This window comes from Silene latifolia, chromosome 11, assembly GCF_048544455.1.
Source record: "Silene latifolia isolate original U9 population chromosome 11, ASM4854445v1, whole genome shotgun sequence".
NCBI lineage: Eukaryota > Viridiplantae > Streptophyta > Magnoliopsida > Caryophyllales > Caryophyllaceae > Silene > Silene latifolia.
In genome coordinates, this window is record NC_133536.1 from 151923712 (window position 1) to 151931746 (window position 8035).

Consider the following 8035-nt stretch of genomic DNA (forward strand, 5'->3'; position numbering starts at 1 on the left):
CTTACCACTAGCCTAGGTTAGTCTTAATAGGAGATTATAAATATTATCTTTGGTACTCACAACGACGGGTATCAAATTTTGGCGCCGTTGCCGGGGAGGCAATAGTCCTAATTTTAGTTGTCTTTATTTTTAGTATTTCTTAGTTTAAGGAACATCCGTTCCTTAAACTGTTCTTATATTTTGTTGTAGTTTCCTCTTATGCGCAGGTCTCAGGGTGGTCCATTACTGCCGTTTGATCCAGAGATTGAAAGGTCTTTGCACGTTAAGAGGAGATTATTTCAGGAACAACAGCTGGAAGAGCCCAGTTCTCATTCTAGCTTTTACGAGAACGATCTGTTCGAGGAGAATCCACCATCTTCACCCGTTTCTACATCTTCAGTAGAGACAGTTACTTCTCCAGAATTTTCAGTCATGGCCGAGGAAGCGAGTATAGCTAGTTTTTCTGAGCCGACGGCCGCGAACTTATACAAAGGGTTCGAACTACGGGGAGGCCGAAAGTTCGAACCAAAGCCTCGCCTACATCACTATGGTAGAGAGAAATCGGTTCGGGGAGCTGCAAATGAAGATGCACTAAACATATGGAGACCTTCATTGACTCTCCGCTCCATTCCCCCACCACCGGGCGTGACCCGGACCGATCAAGGAAACTATGTTTATCTTCTCCTTCGCGATGCTTTGCAAGGGAATGGTATAGAGATCTGGACCGAGCTGCCTTGGAGATTACTGACTGGAATACATTGGCATTGGCGTTCTACAAGAAGTACTTTTCTGCTTCAAGGACGATCGCCATTAGAGCTCAGATCACGGGCTTTAAACAAGGGCCAGATGAAAATTTCCATGAGGCATGGGTCCGATTCAAGAAGTTGGTGCGAACCATACCGCACCATGGGTTTGCTAAGTGGAGTTTGTGCAATCATTTCTACAATGGGTTGTACGACGATCGAGGGCCATTTTGGATGCTTTGCACCAATGGGAGATTTGCTGAAAATTTAGGAGCAACCAAAGGGTGGAAGATCATTGACGATCTAGCTACCCACAAGGCCGAGTATGGGAATTCGAGAGGGAACCGAGAGGAGAGCTGCTGAATCCTCCTCTGTTCTTTGCACTTGAGGCTCTTACCGCGAGATTCGACAAGTATGAGCTGGGGAGCATCTAAAGGTGGGATGTACCAAGTCAATGCTTTGTGCGGACGGTCCCTTCGTCTGTGAAAGGTGTGGAGTTGAGGGCCATGTCTCGAAAAACTGCCCTAGTCCTTTTGAATCATGTGCTGCCTTTCAACACTATAGGCAGACAAACACCTACTACGAGCCACCACATCCGAACCTGAGTTGGAGAAGCCAGAATGTTCAAAACCCAACTCAACCTCCACCACAAAGAGAGCCATATGTGCCTCCTCATCAAAAGCAACAACGATGTCGAAGCCTCCTTATGTGCCGCAACAACAACAATCTCAAAATTCCGAGTTTGCGAGCTTAAGAATCTGTTGCTAAAGGAGTCCCAAGCAAGAGAGGCCGGGATGAAGCTATTAGAGAGCCAAATTGCTCAATTGGCCGAAGAATAACACTCGAGCTCCCGGGCACTTACCCACTCAACCCGAACAAAAGGAGACCCTAAATGCCATCACATTGAGGAGCGGGTCCACCCTTGACGGTCCTGCTATGGTTGAGGATGCTGTTGGGAAAGATAAGCCAGAAACAAGCAAAGAGAAAGCTTCAACGAACAATTCAAAGAAAAAGGCGTCACAGAATCTCGATCGATCGATCGATATCCCTAGTCGATCGACGAGTTACGAGTTACGAGCTTCGAATCGCGTGCATTCCATCGATCGATCGAGGAAGGTGGTCGATCGACCACTTTCATCGCTGATATTGAAGAGTCTCGTCCTTTAATGCCAAATAATTTACGAGACCACTTGTTTCGGGGTACCACGATCCCGAAGATCTTAGGGCGGCATCCAGTCTTGATGGGTCGATCCCGGCTCAAGTTCGATCCAATGACGGTCAATGGGTCTCATTTGAGACGGTCTGAGGAAGGGTCTAGCTTCAACAAAGAGAAGGTGACGGACTTTCAGCCAAAGTCCAAGGACGCCGGCGCGCGCGAATTAGAAGAGAGGGCTAAGGTGCTCCTTACAGCCCCATATCCGGAGAGACTCGTGCCGACCAAAGAACAGGTATCTTTCAATAAGTTTGAGAAAGTTATCCGTAGTCTTAATGTGCAAGTCCCCTTCCTCGAGTTAGTTAACCAAGTACCCGCTTACACTAAATTTATGAAGCAATTGTTGTCAAAAAAGCGGTCACTTGAAACAGTGCACACTGTCGCACTTACAAAGGAGTCTTGTTCTTATCTGTCTCACACTGCGCCCCTTAAGTTAGAGGACCCGGGTAGCTTTTCTGTCCCTTGCAAAGTAGGTACCTTCTCAATTGAGAAGGCATTGTGTGACTTAGGGGCCAGTATAAGTGTCATGCCCTTGAGTTTAGCTAGGAGACTCAAGTTGACCCGGTTTGCGATTACTGAGATGACAGTTCAGATGGCTGACCGATCTGCGGTCGAGCCTATAGGAGTCCTAGAGGACATACCCGTCCAGATAGGGAAGTTTTTCTTCCCTGTTGACTTCGTTGTCATTGACATGCCTGAGGATGACCATATTCCCATCATTTTGGGTAGGCCGTTTCGCACACCGCCGGTGCAATTATTGACGTCGGTTTAGGAACATTGACCTTCAAGGTTGGGAAACATTCTATCGTTTTTGCCCAACCTGCTAAAAAGAAGGATGCCATGTGGCCTGTTACTTGTAATACGGTCTCTGAAAAGAGATCGTACTTTGTGCTTCCTGAACCGACCGTCCCTATTACTACTGCTGTATTAACCCCTCCGCCCCAGATTGGGAGCAAAAAGGAGGAAGACTTTGTTGTTTTAGATAATGCTGGAGCTGGTTTGGGGAAGGAAGAGCCGCTGGATGCTCCAGCTGCGACAGAGCCTATCGTTTCGAGAGGAGGTCTTGGATGCCTAAGTTATGGGACTGACGAGGAAGTGGAAGATGAGCCCGTCAAAGTGAGATGGGCAGATTTGGAGTCCGACGATTCCGAGGAAGTCCTTGATTGGGGAGATGACGAAGCTGATCAGCTGAACTCTCCGACTGTTGAAGCTGAGAAAGGTGCAACTGATGAGATGAGCACCATTGAGGCTACCTCTAGTAGCCGTGGCCGACGAAGTGGGCCATCCCTTGGTCCTTTTTGATCAACTATTAGTTGATCAATTTCGTTATAAACTTCATTTTATTGCTTTCGAACTATTTTTATTGCTTTTGTGTGCGCGAAAACTTCGCTTTTATTTTGTTTGCTTAGGATTTTTAAGTACTTTAGACTTCGTTCTGGGTTTTGCGCAATTTTAGGCGCGTACTATTGTGCATTTGCAGGTATTTAGAGCTTATTAGCTCGAATCATTGAGCAATTACGAAGAAATAAGACACTGCAGCAGTGTTTTCAGTCGATCGACTGGTATCAGTGGTCGATCGACTGAGTTGCGGGTTACAGGAGCTACTGTTCACGACCATCTGGTCGATCGACTACCCCTGTAGGTCGATCGACTGCTGCTGCTGCTACATTCTTTCACGACCTCTCCCCTGCTGTGTTTGGTCGATATGCGGATTTAAGGGAGTGTTCTACTCCACTTTATTTTCCGTCGAATTGTCTATTTCTTCTTTTGTCTCATTTATGCACAATTTTTACGTTCCAAAATTGCTTTCTTCCGTCTTATGCGTGGTTTTGATTGTTTTTCAGGTTCTTATTGGTAGCATCAAGCAGTTCTTTGAAACCTCCTAGCTCACGCCGGTTTGGGGAGGTTTCCTTTGCTTTAACTTAAAGTCTTGTGAGTTCCCAAATCTTTACTTTATGTCATTATGTTTTTATTTCCCTCTTTCTCGCAAACTCCCGTTTCCCATTTTTTCTTCATTACATGATTTTGCACAATGGGGACATTGTGCGATTTGGCTTGGGGAAGGGTTTTGCGTCGCATTTCATTTGTTTGCATTCACGTTTAATTTTGTTTCGTCGCATTTCATTTGTTTGCATTCACGTTTAATTTTGTTTCGTCGCATTTCATTTGTTTGCATTCACGTTTAATTTTGTTTTGCATTGTTTTATTTCATTTCTCTTATATATACAAAAATTCAAAAAAAAAAAATTTCAAAAATTTCCATAAAATGCATGTTTATTTTAGCATATAGGTCGAGTCGGAACGGTAGTATTTCTATGATGATTTAGCATTTGCATTTGTTTTGCCTGAGCCTTGCTTGACTTACATGTTATTAGTAGAATCGTAAGTGCATATCTACGAGTTTTCGTTAATTAATTGCTGAGCCTGAGACTTGACTTTTATAATTGGCAAGCTACATCATATATTCTGAGTTTTTAGAGCTTATAACTGGTGTCATTCATGACCAGTTCATCTAGGAATGTGAGTAGTACTCCTTATGAGACATGTTTCCTTAATTTGCATAATTATGAATTTGATCTACTTAATACCTGTATGCATTCGGTTTGTGGTTAGTTGACACATGTGGTAGAGGTTTCCTTTTCTCATTTTACCCATAAGCTTCACTATGCCAAAAATATCCTTTTTGTCCTACTTACTACATCCTACATTTAGCCTGTCCTTTGTCAAGCTAGTAGTCTGTGTTTTCGGGATTTGTTACTCATTTTTGGTGGCATATGCTCTGTTGAGATGATGGTTGGGAAATGAAATAAAGAAGGAAAGAAAGAAAAAGAAAGAAAATGAAAATGAAAAAAAAAATGATTCGAAAAAGAAATGGAAAAAGAGGTTCTGTACTGTTCATAGAAGTCGATCAACTGCTCCCTTTGGTCGATCGACTGAATATCCGAGGAAGAAATCAATTCGCATAATTTAATCCTTATCTTTTGGCGATTTTTGCTCCTATGTTTCATTTATATCCTATGGGGAGTTTTTTGATTTATTAGTTTGGAGATTGTGAGTTTTGTGCTTGCTATAGCACCGTTTCGTTCGATTATGAGCAAGAAGTTGGATGTTGACCTTTGGTTCCGTTTTGGTACTAGCTTGATCACCTGTACCTCCACTTTACCATAATATGTTTTGCCTCTTCTTACCCATACCTCACATTTCCATAATTATACCTCGGCATGTGTCAATGGTCATCTGTTTGGTTGGAATGCGTATGTACGGTCATAGAGGTCGTCTTCATAATTTATTGCTGGCATGTTTTCATAGGTCGTAGTTAGGTGAGGGTCACTACAATATTAATTCTTTCTATCTTACAAATATATCACCTGTGCTTAATTGAGTGATTTGAGCGACCCGTGAGAGTCCAATTTGATAAGTCTTTATAGTCAACGGTTCGAGCTTTTTGACGACTTTATAATTCGTTTGCATGATTCGCATTACTAGTTGATTGTTGGTTGTGCATTAAATTGGTTTAGGCCTTACAGTTTGCATTTCGCTCTGAGTTTGAACTCGTTCCATTAGGTCATTAGATCGAGTCTAGTTCTTGCTTGGGGACAAGCAAGGTTTGGTTTGGGGAGATTTGATGCGTGTCATTTATATGATGTTTTACATCCCTTTTTACACGCATTTCAGAGCTTCATTGTGCTATTTATGCCCATATTTCCCTATTTTCCTCTACTTTCGTGCTTTTGTACTTTATTGCAGAAATGTGGAGAATTTAGCGGGAAATCAAGCCGAATCCATCCCCGAGTAAGCTGCATTGCAAATGACGTAAAGGAACTGCTTAAGGAACAAGCTTGGTGCGCAATCCAAGGCCCGAAAGACGAATCCACGAGTTTAAAGAAGTCAAGTAGCAGCTAATCCGGTCGATCGACTAGCATCTTTGGTCGATCGACCACCTATCGGATCCCGAAGCTATCATTCTTTGAGGAGCAACGATCGACCACTTGAGTAGTCGATCGATCGACCAGACTTCGACTCCAGACGAGATTTAGAAAGCCCGTGAAGTTTTAGGTTTTGGAATAAGTTGTTGCGTTGTTATTCCTATATAACGTAACATACACATATCTAGCTTAGGGGGGAGATTTTACAAAAAGTTTTTATTTTAAGTTTCTCATCATAATAATTTAGCTTATTTCGCAATTAGGGTTTGATATATCGACTTTTGCATCGGATCTTTCAGTTCTTAATCTTAATCTTCCTCTGAATTTTCGGTATTCATTCTGCCCTATTTCCGTTTATTGCTTTTATTAGTATAGAATTGACAGTTAGCGTTTCCCAAAGCCAATTATCGCTTCATTATTATTGTTATTTACATCAAACATGAATTCCATAATTGTCATTAGTCTTATTGTTGTTTTTACATTCACCATGAGTAGCTAAATAGCTTGTGCTAGGATGTAGGCGATTTATGGCTAGGCGGCAATAGATTAGACACGGACTGAACGCGCGTGTCAGTCGATCGACTGACATAGTTGGTCGATCGACTGACCTTGTAAGGTTATCTTCGTTTTAATTGTTTTTAATCTTGTATCTGACGAGTTGAATGCATGCGACCAGTTAGATACCCCTTTTGTGACTGACCCATTAGACCGAAAGGTAGGGTAGGTTATGTGACCGTCAATTAATTCGACTAAACTGTCTTTGAGATCGAAAGATAGGTATAGTTTAGACCATTAGTCGCTTTTTCAGACGAAAGTCGGTATTAGTGACATTAGGGACCTATAGCGAGATCGAGAGATGCTATCTGTTAGGAGTGGACCGAGAGGACCTCTTATTTCCCGCCTTACTTGTGTTTAATTCAGACCGACTTAGTTTGCTGCCGCCGAAGCTGTAATGACCCGACCATCCTAGTACCTTTCTTTTATCTGTTTAATCCACGTCTTTAGTTTATTTTCTTCTTATTGTTATTAGTTATAGACCAATTCAACCAGCCCCCATAATAGTTACCTTAGACTGATCATAGAACAACTAAAGTTTACAACTGCCTCCTTGCGGATCGACCCTGTTACCACTAGCCTAGGTTAGTCTTAATAGGAGATTATAAATATTATCTTTGGTACTCACAACGACGGGTATCAGCCATGCTTAAGGCAATGGTGGCAGAGTTGAGGGGCCGTTTGGCTGACCGTTACAGCTAGACTTGTATTTTTGTACATTTGTTCTGCTTTTGGGCATGAGCTCGAATTTTTTTGAACATATGAATGCTTTGTTGTGTATATATGATGGCCTGTGAGCCATTTTCTGCTACTGGGTGTAAAATCTATCGGTACCTGTAGGTTAGTTTGGAATCAGATTTGGCATTTTAACGGTTTACGTCGTTATGCTGCCGATATTCATATAGACCATGCGTAGCATAAAAAAAACGTTGACCTAAACAACACAAAATGCAACTTTGATCAAGTCGAAAATGTAGAAATAAAAATAAATAAAGAAAAAAAGAAGTGCCCTATTAGCTAGCAAAAAAGACTCGACAAACGACTCGATGCGCGACGGACAGCGGGAGTGCTTCCCCCTAAAAAAATGAAAAGAAAAAAGGGTAAGTTTGGAAAATGTTGACAGAAAAGAAAAAGTGAGGGAGCGAAATGTTTCCCCAAAAAAAAAAAAATAAAAAAAAATGGGCAAGTGTGCATGTGACGAAATGCGAAATGTTGTTATCGTCTTGAAAAGCGAACCCGTGTCGAAATAGGATTTCGCAACGAAATTAGAGTAAAAAATTTGGCAAGGAAATAAAATTTCTGTATTTTACCAAATATATTCCTATAGTAATAAGAAAGACAAACCAAAACCGGAAAAGGAAAGATCCTCTCAGAATTAGTAGGAAACTAAGCCGGGGAAGAGGCGCAACAAGAGCTGTGGTTCTTCCAAAGGGCGCAACATTTGCTGCATTATCTCCCCGGGTGGTTTCTTCCTGAGCGATTTTGAAAAGGCCGAATAGTATAAATAGACGCCTCGTGTTAGCTTCTATTCTCACAATTCTTCCCTTTATTACTTCGTGGCTCATCAAATATAATAAGTCTCCCAAAACATATTTCCAAAAAAATGGATACTTTTGAAT

At 42.0% G+C, this 8035-nt stretch overlaps 1 non-coding gene across 1 annotated transcript; it reads right to left on the reverse strand.

The window, feature by feature from the left end:
* Positions 1 to 785: 785 nt before the first annotated feature.
* Positions 786 to 892, reverse strand: LOC141615992 (small nucleolar RNA R71). The gene has a single exon (XR_012530373.1). It is a non-coding gene; the product is annotated as a small nucleolar RNA R71 (small nucleolar RNA).
* Between the last annotated feature and the right edge of the window lie 7143 nt (positions 893 to 8035).